Genomic DNA, 13,605 nt, shown 5'->3' on the forward strand with positions numbered 1-13,605 from the left:
GACAGGATGGCAGTGTTCTGGGAATATGACACGATGCCAGACTGCATGAAAAGCACGAGATATGTCCAGAGAGACTGCTGTGATCTCATATCTGACATTGAGGGCCTCCATCCATTGTTGAGTGAATCGAAGCAACGTGTCCAAGGTAGAGTAACTTGGTCTGAAACCAAATTGGTGATCTGAGATGAGGTTGTTGGAGAAAATGAAGGATTTCATCTCTACTCCGATGATGGATTCCATGACCTTGCTGATGATTGGAAGTAGGCTGACAGTCTGTGGTGAAGGGGATCCGTTTTTTGCATTTTTTTTTATGTCATGCAGTGATGCAGGCCGATTTCCAAGTCGATAAAAGATGACCTCGGGCAAATGACAGGAAGTGAAAGAGCAGCAGAGCAGGATTTTTGGACACATGAGCTGATGCAATCCGGTCCAGTTGCAGAGTCAAGAGTCGAGGGTTGAAAGAACGTTCTCCACCTTCTCATATGGAGAAGACACAGAGTCCGGAGCAGTTTCGTACATCAGGGAAGGATGATTAGCAAGAGTGAGAGGTTGGGTACACAAGATTTTGAAGCAAACACCGGATTCTGGCATTCACCCTTCTCACGAGCAGTCAGCTGTGATGCCATTTGAAGAGAGGGAAGTGATGGAAGGGGAGTACACTCCAGAGACAGACTTTCTAACGCACTACCAGGTTTTGGAGGAGGGAGACAAGTTTGAAAGTTCATTCTGGAGGTTGGACAGATGTTGTTTTCTGGCTGTCCTGATCATGAACACATGCAGTCATCATGGACAAAAATATTGGTTCCCTTGCATTTTTTTGAAATAACTCACAATTTTCTCAAAAAAAAAGTTTAAGTTGATGAAAGTATTTGGTCTCCACAATTCTTTATTTCAGTGTTAATATTACAGAGCCTTTGTTTTTGATTCAGAAATTAAATATCCTTTTAAATGGGAAAATAAAACGAAATGGCATTGACAAAATTATCGACACCCTCGACTTAATATTTGGTAGCACAACCTTTGGACAAAATAACTGCAGTCATGCACTTCCTGCAGCTATGAAAGAGCTTCCTTCACCTCTCTACTGGCAGTTTGGCCCACTCCTCTTGTGCAAACTGCTCCAGTTCTCCCAGATTTGAAGGGTGCCTTCTCCCAACTGCTGTTTTCACATCTCCCCACAAGTGTTCAATGGGAGTTAGATCTGCACTCATTGCTGACCACTTCAGAACAGTCCAGTGTTTTGTCTTGAACCATTCCTGGGTGCTTTTTGAAGTGTGTTTGGGGTCATTGTTCTGCTGCAAGACCCATGACCTTCAAAGGAAAATCCAGCTTTCTGACACTGGGTTGAACATTGTGCTCCAAAATGCCTTGATAATCTCCTGATTTCATGATGCCATGCACACATTCAAGGCACCCAGTGCCAGAGGCAGCACAGCAACCCCAAAACATCACTGAACCTCCTCCATATTTGAATGTGGGGAAGGTGTTCCTTTCTTTGAAGGCTTCATTTTGTTTTCTGTAAACAGAGATGATATGCTTCACCAAAAAGCTCTAATTTGGTCTCATCTATCCACAGGACATTCTTCCAGAAGGAGTTTGGCTTGTTCAGGTGTGTTTTGGCAAACTCCAGTCAGGCTTTCTTATATATATATATATATATATATATATATATATATATATATATATATATATATATATATATATATATATATATATATATATATATATCTCTCTCTCTCTCTCTCTCTCTCTCTCTCTCTCTCTCTCTCTCTCTCTCTCTCTCTCTCTCTCTCTCTCTCTCTCTCTCTCTCTCTCTCTCTCTCTCTCTCTCTCTCTCTCTCTCCAGTGGGGTCCTCCTGGGTCTCCCACCATAAACCCCCTTTTCATTGAGTTGGTGACGGATGATGCGAGTTACAACTGTCGTACCTTGTGTCTGAAGGTCAGCTTGAATCTGTTTGGCAGTTGGTCGAGGTGCTTTCTCCACCATTCGAACAATCCTCTGCAATCTTCGATCAAGTTTTCTCTTGCGACCAGATCCAGGGAGGTTGTCTGCCGTACCATGGGCGTGAAACTTCCTGATAACATTGTGTACAGTGGACATAGGAACGTCAATGTCTCTGGAGATGGACTCGTAGCCTTGAGATTGTCCATGCTTGGCGACCATCTTGTGTCTGACCTCCTCAGACAATTATCTGGTTTTCTTTCTTTTCTCCATGCACATTGTGGTACACACATTGCAGAATGACTCCTTTTCTCCGTTCAAACTGGTTGAATAAGTGATTTTTTTTTATATTGCAGGCACCTGCAACTCACCACAGGTGAGTTCAATTCCAAAGTGAAGGAGAATCACCTGCTTGAAATCTAATTATTTCTTACAACTTCTAAAAGGTGCCAATCATATTGTCCTCGCCATTTTAGGATTTCTGTGTGGAATAAGCTGGGATTTCACAATTTTTTTCACATTTTTTTTTGTTTTGTTCCACTGCAAACCAAAGAAATACATTTAATTTCAACAATTTCTTGAAATGGTGCATTATTTGAAAAATGTCCAAGGGTGTCAACATTTTTGGCCACGATGACTTCTTGTGGACTTTTTGGAATGCACTGAGAATGCCTTCACTCAGATTCGCCTTCCAGGAAGAGAAGACAAGTTGTTTCAGAAGAACTGCCTCACCCCAGTATTCAGGGTACCATGGTCAGGATGAATGAACATGAGATGTGATGAATATGTGCATGACATAGAGAAGGATTTGTGGAAGAATTCCCAGGTTGAGTTAACATCAGGCACAAGAATAGCAGAGCCATCCACAATTTTAACTTCAATCTCCTGTACTAGTTGTGGTTTTGTGGACATGGGTTCCAATTGACAAGATCTCCACCTTGATTTCTGCGACTCGCATGTGGCCATTCTCTGCGAACGAGGGTGGCCACGGGTGGTTTTCGTGCCTGAAAAACACATCTATTCTGGCAGGAGACATACATTCATGAGAAGAGATTGAAATCCGCTTCCATTGCTGATAACTTTGAACTTACTCTTGAGATGTGTCTTCTTGGGACCTGTGACAAATAAATTGAGGCTATTCTGACGAATTGCAGCATGGAATTCATTTGTTGGCCTCTCCACAAATTTTTTGTTTTGTTCCATCCCCTTCCCTGCAGCGATCTTCACATCTATTATAATTTCCTGGTGCATAATCACCTCGGTATGTCATGTTAATAGCTCCTTGCTATCCTCCATAAACGGATTGCCAATTTTTTTCAATGGCAGATATCACACTGCAGACATGTGTGGAAAACCGTTTCTGGATCCTTGGGATCTGTTCATTGTGTTTGTCACTTGTGATGTTCGTTCTAGAGAATTTAGCTTCAAACTGAAAAAGCACACGAACCATTATTTAAAAAAAATCAAATGGAAATTGGAAAAAAACGTCTCTGGATTTAATATTATTACATTTTCAGGTTGATAACCTCCAAATGACCCCAAATCTGGTCCAAACACCCTGCAAAACCAAACAGGTGTGTTTATTGAACAAAATTATGTCATTGTTCATGTGTTTGTCTGTGTGTACTGCATGTCTAATATAAATGGTCAGACACTGTTAAAATTGTCTTTCACATGATTAGCATGAATCTGGGGGTATCGTCGATGGTTTTAATGGCTCTCTATTTGGGGTGGGTAAAAATAGGGTTCAGGTGTCCAAAACTCCTGTCTCCTTTTCTTGTACAAGGGCAGTATGAGCTATATCTAAAAAATTCCATAATTTATTCTGGAAGTGAACAATCTGCCCATTTTTCGTCACCTATCTGATCCAGTTATACTATGTATCGCATGAGAGGGTGTGGCATGTGGGAGTCTGCACATCGAGTGAAGAAAAGGCCATCAATGTGGCGATGTACGATGCCGATTGACACTACATTCTATGGTGATCAATCAATCCTCCATATCCTAAATTCCAACATCGTCATCATATTACAGTGTATCAGGGTGGTTGGTGTAAAAGACTGCTTCAGTAGCGCCAAACTTCTTGATTTTTTTAAACATTCTTTAAAATCATTATTTTATTAAAATTGAAGTACAGCAGATGGCCTTGACATTCATGGGTTTTGCCTTCGTGGATTCTCTATCTGTCACGGTGAATTTATTGAGGGAATGTTTGCAGATTTATTCACCGAATTAATGAAAAATGGGCTGTGAACACAATAACACTCTCAAACATCATCATCTCCATCAACTCGTCTTTATCGTCGCCATCATCAACATTGTCATCACATTATTGGATCAAGTTTATCATCGTTATTTTTAAAGGTAAGTTTCATGATCTTAATAACACAAAAAAAATAAACTGTATTTTACCTTCTTCATTCATGAAAGTGAGCCTGTTGGTGGCTTTACGGTTCAGGTCTTGAGTTTCAGCCCCTGTTGTGCCGCGAAACAACACCAGGTGGGTTGACTCAATCCATCATCCTTTCGAGGTCGGCAAAATGAGTACCAGCTTCCTGGAAACGGGGCACTGCATCAGCAGCACAGCTGTTCTTTCAGCAATGATGCAATCAGCAGCCACTGACTGCAATCAAAATAAACCAATGTCACCCACAGGTTTGCCAAAAGGTGACCACGTGTGACTTCTTTAAGGTCACACTGAGGTGAACAGAGCTGCTATCCACCAGGAGCGACTCCTTGAGGAATATCTGCCTACGAGAGATTCCGATGAGAATCGTTCTACAGAGTAACCATGAAAAATATGCGTTTGCCTCATAACGTCACCAAATGACGTCATAATGTCTCAAGCTTGACCTATCTAGAAAGCACTCATCGAGGTGTTCAATTTGAGGTACTACATGATATGGTTCCTAAAACTTGAAAATTTGACCTTGGGGTCAAATGTTTGACCTGAGGCGCTAACCATGAAGGTCAAGGCCAATCGCCACCAAAATTAATCAGCTGAGCGCCAGACCATGAACTATATTCCCATGAAGTTTGAAGACGATCCGATCAAAATTGCTCAAAAAATAAGGGTTTCGTCGACTCCCCTGATTTGCGACAAAGTTACCTTGACCTTTGACCTTGACCTTCAAAATTTTGTGCACTGAAAGTGACCTCTATAGGCCTCTGATATGCGAAGCTACAAAAATTTCCAATGATAACTGTGCTCTGCAGAATTTTTTATTTGTGATTACAGACAAACAACCAACAAAAAAAAAAACATACAAGCTGACTTACATATCTTGCACAAACTTCGTTTTGGCAAGATAATAATACTACTTTATTTTATGTACTTCACTGTTTTATTCATGAAAGTAAATTGCACAAAACAATGCACAAACACAATAATTAAGGGTACAGTTTGACCAAATCTTTAAGCCGAAGTTGCGAACGATATTTTCCACATTAGCCCTAAAGTTTGTGGATTTGCAGTTCACGATGATTTTCAAGAACGTCACTCCCACGAATGGCAAGGCCCTTCTGTATATACATTAACACTGTGTGGGGTATCGTGTTCAATGAACTCTCCAGCTGACAAACTAACATGAAAAAACAAAGAACTTTGACGCATTAGTAGGGCATTTGACCCATCATGCCTGCGCTGCACCGTCACACACCACAGACTCCTTCTCAATGTGGGAGTGGTGAGGGGCTGTATCTGCAGATATTGGAACTTGGATCGAACAGTGAGGTTGAATGACAATGCTGGAGGTGTTACAGCAGTGAAGACCCTGCTGATGTTAATGAGCATGACAATAAGAATCTTCTCTCCCCAGAGAAAGGTAAGGATTGCAATCAGGACGAATTAATTCATTAATGTCATCATTATTCCCAAAAGAGAGAGGTGTGACCAAAGCCTGTCATTCATTTATCCATGAAGCGTACAAGTACACGTTTGCTTTCCACGAACACAGTGTTGAAAAATGCTGAAGTGCCTCCATTTGATAAAGTGATGAAGACGGTTTAGTCCTCTTATGGGAAAATTTATAATATGGAAAACAAAGATGGGAAAACTACGATCGGTGGTTTACAGATCATCAACCACTTGTTGTGTCTCAACTCAAACTGAATTTAAGGTTCAATGATGGTACAAGGTTCTATGTATCGTTTGAGCTGGCCAAACATCCACCTCCTCTTCTTACACCTCCTCCTCCTCCTCCTCAAAGCAATGGAAAGGGAATGCACACTGATTCTGGTTTCCAACCTTTGGATCAGGCAGATCAAATGAAGCAACACTTCCATTCATTCACATTTGCATGACTCATCGTATTTCAAAACACGTGCCCCAAACAGGTCCCTCACCAATCTCTGCTGGCAAATGCAAAACGTGCGGCCATCGATTACAATGCCGACCATATGTCACTTATCGTGGTAAATATGCCTGGATATTAGATGTGTTACTTGAGTGTTTTGACGTGACTTCAATTTCATTTTCAAGATCTTTTATTTCCATCATCCATATAAATTGATAAATATGAAAATGAATAGTCCCAAGTGGGACAGACTCTCGTCTCCTGATTTAGATCAGGCGTAGTCGGGCTGCATCAGGTGAAGATTGGGAAGGAGTGGGTTTTGTGGTTTTAAAGGGACTGACTGTCATTGTCACAACTTCAACAGCTCTTCTTTACTTCGTTGTTGATGAGCTAAAAAAATGGATTCCACTGTTTGGGTGATATCAATTATCCATGAAACTATCGTGAAAAATCAAACAAAGTTATCAAGTACTTCCTTTGGACACCGAGCTCTGGAGATTCGATTTCTTCCTCTCCAGCAGTGAATACTTGTAAATCCTGAAACAAAAATCCATGCACATACATGAAGACCATCAATTAGGTTAACATTCGACATATTTCAGACGAGTTCAGTTACTGTCTCAAAATATCATTTAACAGTGACTCGAGGCTTGTGATTGAGCCTGTAAACACTCCGATCGGACAGGGACATTCACACACTCCCAACAAACATCTACCTTCCCATTTTGTAAACATGTGATAAATGCACAAGCTCCTTCATGAGCCTTAACCTGAAGATAAAAAAAAATAAAGTTTCACAATGACAAAGCTGTTTAGCCTCCAAAAGTGAATGTTCCAAGTTTTCATGTGTGATAATGTTCACGTAGCAGTAATGGAAAATGTACTCATGTGTTTTATTTGTTTGGAATTGCTTGGAACACGGTGTGTAGTTTCTCTCACCATTTTCGAAAGTCAAGATTTCTCCCGCCATTTATTGGTATTTCAATTTCTCCCGCCATTTTCTCTCCTTCGATTTATCTTCATCATTCCTCCCAACGTTTCCTGCTCTTTCGCTTCGTTGCCTGTGTGTGTTAAATTCAATAAAGAGTTGATTCATGTCCTGATTTATCCTGCTTGGTGTTGGGTCTTGAAAGAAATAGCATTCCCAGGACCGAATGGTCCGAGTTCACAATTGTAATGGGAGCCTACAAAATGTGGCACGGTGCGTTGGTTCACTCGACCAATTAAATAACCACCGCGTAGTTGTTGGTACGGTTCCCCCTCTGCCTCACTTCCTTCACCGTCATGATAAACTGACCGATGGCACAAAGATCGGGCCAAAGTTTAGGGTTGCAGACGGCATCCATTGTCTCTCAAGACACAACGTCCTCTTGGTGTTATCCAGAGGTAACGTCTGCAACAATACTTGAGAGATGTACTCACATTATAATTGTTATACTTTACATTTTCATAGATTTATTAATATTTTCATTGTAATACTTTCTAAACGTACTCACATTCGACTTGTACAGACTTTATAGATGGAGTCGGTTGAAAAAACAGGAGAACATGTACTCCTGACTACCACGAGGTGGCGATTGCAGCTTATGGAGCACATTCTGTGCAGGCAAGGAGTCAAACAAACAGAAAAATAAACAAACAAGTGAAAAACAGACAAATAAACAGGCCAATGGAAAACAACACCTCGTGAAAGAGAACAAACTGAATCAGCACTCGGTGGAGCGCTTATTTCTATGAGACTGAACAGTTGACGTTTTGTATCCCATCGAAAGGCTGCATCTGAACCAAAATCGAATCGCCTTGTTCTTGTCACCAAACCATCTGATCCACCTAGTTTTGTCACAAGTCATCCACAACTTTTTGAGATTATTGTACAATACTCCACATTGTTTTTGGTCCCATCTCTCAATGGTGAAGAATCACGAAAAAAATTTTAATTCTCGCATCCGGATCCAGATTCGGATCTTCACCAAAATTGAATCAATCATTCCTTGTTGCACACCAACCAGTCCACCAAGCTTTGACCAAATCCATCCATAACTTTTTGAGATATTGTGCTCTTCATCATTTTTGGCCATGCTTCTCAATGTTGAAGAAGCACTTTATTTATAATGTCCAGATCTGGATGCAGATCCTGTCCAAAGATGTGTGTTGCTGTTCTTGATCAGACAGACAAAGAGAACCTGCAGACCCACATACTTGGTAAAATTATTTTTCCACAAAACAAACAAACAGACAAAAGGACCCAAATGCAATGTCCTCTCCTCTAGCGAGGTCAGGTCAGGTCAGGTATGGGAGCATGTGCCAGAACAGCACGTCGCTGCGTCCACTTTCCGCCGGTACTCCAGGGGCCTCCGTCTGGCCATCCCCCAGGCAGATGCCAGGCCCATCCCCATCTCCTTGAGATGATGGTCAACCTGTTGCAACCATGAGGCACGTGGTTGACCCACTGGCCTCCTCCACTCATGAGACTCCCTCGCTGAGAGAATCTGGTGAGCAGGATCAGAGTCAGGAAAACGAGCCACATGTCCATACAGCCGCAACTGACGCTCACGGACTATGCAGGTAACAAATCTCATCCGAGTCTCTCTCAGCAACCGCTCGTTGGACACAAAATCCGACCAGCGATAGCCAAGGATTCTCCGAAGAGACCTGGTACCAAAGGAATTAAGTCTCCGTCTCAGATCCTTGGTCAGAGTCCAAGTCTCGCACCCATAGAGCAAGACTGGAAGTACCAAGGACCTGAAGACTCGGACTTTCGTCCTCCCGCACAGGTACCGGCAGCGCCACACCCCATGATCCAGTGAATCCATGACTCCCCAGGCCCGACCCAGACGTCTATTGACCTCTGACTCGCAGCCAGCAGAGACATGAATATCACTGCCAAGGTAAGTGAATCTCTCCACGACCTCAACATCCTCACCACAAACAGACACAGACAGGACAGCAGCATCCAAGATGTCACCGAAAGCCTGGATCTTAGTTTTGACCCAAGAAACCCGTAATCCCAACGGCTCCGACTCCTCATTCAGCACCTCGAGGGCCCCCAAGAGGATGTCTAAAGTCTCCGCAAAGATGACTGCATCATCTGCAAAGTCAAGGTCCGAGATCTTGACATTCCCAAATGACGCACCGCAACTTGATCTCTCCGACATCCTCCCTAGAATCCAGTCCATACAAGTGCTGAAAAGTGTGGGGGCAAGTACACATCCCTGACGAACTCCAGTAACAACTGGAAATAAGTCAGAGATGGTACCACCACACTTCACAGCACTCTCCGTACCAGAGTAGAGTTCAGACATCAGATCGATCAGTTTTGGTGGCACCCCACGAAGACCAAGAATCCTCCAGAGGACATCCCGATTCACTGAATCGAACGCTTTACAGAGATCAACATAGGCTGCAAGCAGCCCCTGCCGAAACTCTCGTCTGCGTTCGGTGAGGACACGAAGTGCAAGGATACGGTCAATCGTTGACCTCTTTGGTGTAAAGCCTGACTGCTCTGGATGCTGGTGCTCAAGCAGATGGTGGCGAACCCTATCAGGAATTATCCGAGCAAAGACCTTGCCCGGCACTGAGAGCAGCGTCACCCCTCGGTAGTTGTTGCAGTCTTGGCGATCACCCTTCCCTTTCCAGAGAGGGACAACAAGGCCCCTCTTCCAGTCAGTTGGGATGATGCCTGTGTTCCAGGCAGAGCACAAAACTGCATGCAACAACACGAGTGCAGCATTTCCACCAGCCTTGAGAAGTTCGGCATGGATGCCACAGATCCCTAGAGCTTTGCCCCGTTTCAACTGGTTCATCGCAGCCCGTGTTTCCACAAGCGTAGGTGGACCACAGTTGATTCGAGGGTCAGCAACAGGGATTGCAACACCCTTGACGTCGAACTCGACAGTTGGGGGATCAGCCTGGTACAACTGCTCAAAGTAACCGGCCCAGCGGGCCTTCACTTCAGACTCCTCTGTCAAGAGCCTACCACTCTCTGCTCGAACTGTAGTGCTCCGAGGGATGGGCTTGGATGAACGTAATGCGCGAATTCCCCTGTAAGCGGGACGAGAATCACCTGTCCACAGGTGATGCTCTACGCCCTCACAGATTCCTTGCACATAGGCCTCCTTGTCCACCCTCAGTGCACGTACAGTTTTACGCCTCAGCTCCCTGAACAGCTCAGCTCTGCCATTCAGCCTGGCCCTGCGACTCTAGTCAATGGTATCCAGTGTCCCTTGAGAGACAAAATTCTTCTTTGCCCTGCGGTGAGCTCCAAGGCATCCACCGGCAACATCAAGGACGGTGGTCTTGAAGGCGCTCCACAACTCTTCAGGACCCCCCAAAGCACCCAGACCTCCCAAGTGTCCACTCAGCCTGTTCGCAAACTCCTCAGCTACTCTCTCATCCCTGAGCTTGGCAACATCCAGTCTCAGCTGGGATGGTACCATTCTCCAGGATTTAAGGTGCAGCTTTAGAGTTGCTACAACAAGCCTGTGGTCAGTATTGAGGAACTGAGCACTCCGGTAGACCCTGCAGTTCTGGATCATCCTCCAACGACCGGCAATGAGGACATGGTCAATCTCCTTTGTCACACCGCCAGCGTTGGAATACCAAGTCCAGCGATGAGCTTGTGGGCGCTGAAACCATGAACCAGCCACCCTAAGTCCATGACTTCTTGCAAAGTCAAGGAACTTAGTGCTATTCTGGTTCATAGTTCCTGACCCATGGGGACCAACACACACCTCATAACCGTCCCTATCAGTTACAGTCGATGCATTGAAATCCCCCAAGACTAGAAGTGTATCTCGTCTGGGGCACTGATCAACCACAGACTCGAGTGTGGCGTAGAATGTGTCCTTCACGGTGAGATCACTCGCCTCAGTCGGAGCATAAACAGAGACCAGGGAAATGACACCTAAGGAGTGACGAATCCTTAATCTCATAATACGCTTGTTGACCAGTGTTACCTCAATTATCATTGGGGTCAGCTTGTTGGACACAGCTACAGCAACTCCTTGGGTATGGTAACCATCAGAGCGACCAGACCAATAGTAGGTGTAACCACCCACCATTATCTCGCCGCAATCCGGTCTCCGAACCTCAGAGAGAGCTGCAATCCCGATGTCCAAACGCTTGAGCTCAGATGATAACAGAGACAGGTGATCATCCTCTCTTAGGGATAGGACATTCCAGGCACCCACCCGAAGGGACCGCCTCAGGTTAACCCAAGGAGACCGCCGTCTGGTGGACGATACCTCAGCGAGGGTAAAAATAAGATTTCACAAATACCTTCCTTTGTTCATGATTGGTATTTACACTCGTACAAAAAATACTTCCATCATTCCTAATGTATCAAATCTGATGAAAAATTCAATGATTTAAAATAATCAAAAAATATCCAAAACGTACCTCATACGAGATAAAATCATCTTACATCTTGACCTCATTCACTGGTATTTCAATCTTGTAGTTTTCGTCTTGTGATATTCCGTCCGCTGTGGGTCAAAAGACAAATGATAGCGGATACGTGAGATGGAATGAACAAATGAACCCTGCTGTTGGTGCCCCCACCCCCATTTGTTTCATCTGTATAACGAACATCGTCTGTCCCAGGTATGCTTATTCATCTCCACATTAATATGTACACTTAACAGTCTGATTTTCTACTTACCGAAACAACCAAATAGATTATGAAAACTCAATCAGCAAACTTATTTCTCCACAAGTATCTTGTGTAAAATAATCCAAACATTTTTTTTTTCTTATGGGACCTCACCTTGAGAACATACCACCGATATGCAAGAAACGTGTGCAGGTCGTCCCTGAATCCCCCTCCAAGGCGATGCGTCGATTGTGCGACTTCAACATACCGGGCGAAGTACTCGTCCGGGAAACTTGCCCGAGCTTCTCCGTCGAGGTCTGAAGTGGGAAACAGGCGGCGATAAATCATGGCACGAATGTTCTCTGAATATTGATTTCAGAAAAACCTGAGTGCTTGTGAAGCACAAGTAAATGACAGAAGAATAACCACTGAGAAAATCAAAGAACCTGGAAAAGATTAATTAAAAAGACGTCACTGGAAAAGTCCTAATATGATGAGGTACCCTTAAAAATGTACCGAAGAGTCCCCTGTATACTCTGTTAGTCCTATGTAATGCTTGTTGTTATATCCCATAGTGTTATACATAGTGTTCCAGCAGTGTGTGTGTGTGTGTGTGTGCATGTGTGCATCAAACTTCATTCTCAAGGGTTCCTGCTGTCAAAATAAAAGATATAACTTGTACCACTGGTTAGAAAGCTAAAAATCTATTTTCTTGGAACAAAGATTTGCATCCGTTTATTTCTAAAAATGTCTGTTTTAAAAGCCTGTCTTTCGGTTAGTGAAAAGGGAGAAGCATGACTTGGAACTTCAACACAGCAGTTCCAACGGTAAGATGGTAGGAACCCTTTAAAATAAAGCGTGGCGGGTACAGAAGCACACAAACTACAACAACCACAGCCACGATGACAACAACAACAACAACAACAGCTACTGCACATTATCAAAGATCCTTTTTTCACGTTTCACCTAATTTTACATCCTCATTGAGAATCACAGATACCCGTGCAATATGTTTATGAAGTACAACATGCTATCTTTTCATGAATGTAATAATAAAAACAAGGAACTTGTAACTACATCAACTGGTAATCCTCCATCACTGACGGTTACCTCGGCAGAACATCACCTGCTGAATGTCACTTTGACAGAGCGCACGGCGGATCTGTCCAAAGTCGTGGCGGTGCATTTCTCGCAGGCACCACACACAGAAAAAGTGGTCACAGGGATGACACCTGTGCGGTGCAACTGCGATGTCTTGGAAAATGGAACAGGTGAGATTCTGCAGATGCTCTTTCTCCTTCTCTGTTATGTTTGATTCCACCTGTAATCGCAAAATAAACAAATCACTCATGGTCGATGAACACTTGTGTGGAAATATACTATTTCTCTCCACAAACTTGAACAATCACAGGAGCATCGATATTCAGAATTGGTGATACATGATGATTGATAAATGAACAAATATACATGTACGATTCAGGTGTGTGATGTGGAGGTGAATTGAGAGTTTCCAAAAGGTTAGGAAGTAAATACAGGGAAATAAAGAAAAGGGAATGGTCAACTGGTGAGAAGTATGGAGAAGAATGGAGGGGGTTTTTTTGTATAACTTTGAGGCTCGTATGAGAACTAACACACAACGCATAGCGAGGGGGGCATGAGACAAGAGGGGCAGGAGTGGGAAGGACAAAACAGTGGGGAACAGAGACATTAGATCTGTGGAAAGGAGAGGGATGGGGCGGGGAACATGGGGAATAAAAGATGGACGCCACAGGGACTTT

General features: G+C 43.6%; 1 long non-coding RNA gene across 2 annotated transcripts; it reads right to left on the reverse strand.

Annotated features, from left to right (window-relative positions):
- Positions 1-6,523: 6,523 nt before the first annotated feature.
- On the reverse strand, positions 6,524-13,149 carry LOC147022741 (uncharacterized). Of its 2 annotated transcripts, none has more exons than XR_015059888.1 (5): positions 12,954-13,149; positions 12,002-12,144; positions 11,635-11,720; positions 7,177-7,835; positions 6,524-6,774 (listed from the first exon to the last, which is right to left on the reverse strand). It is a non-coding gene; the product is annotated as an uncharacterized LOC147022741 (long non-coding RNA). The 2 variants fall into 2 exon arrangements; XR_015059887.1 differs by having other exon boundaries at positions 12,938-13,149.
- Between the last annotated feature and the right edge of the window lie 456 nt (positions 13,150-13,605).

The sequence above is a fragment of the Eptatretus burgeri genome, chromosome 7 (genome assembly GCF_056783735.1).
Source record: "Eptatretus burgeri isolate ZD-2024b chromosome 7, Ebu_testis_v1, whole genome shotgun sequence".
Lineage (NCBI taxonomy): Eukaryota > Metazoa > Chordata > Myxini > Myxiniformes > Myxinidae > Eptatretus > Eptatretus burgeri.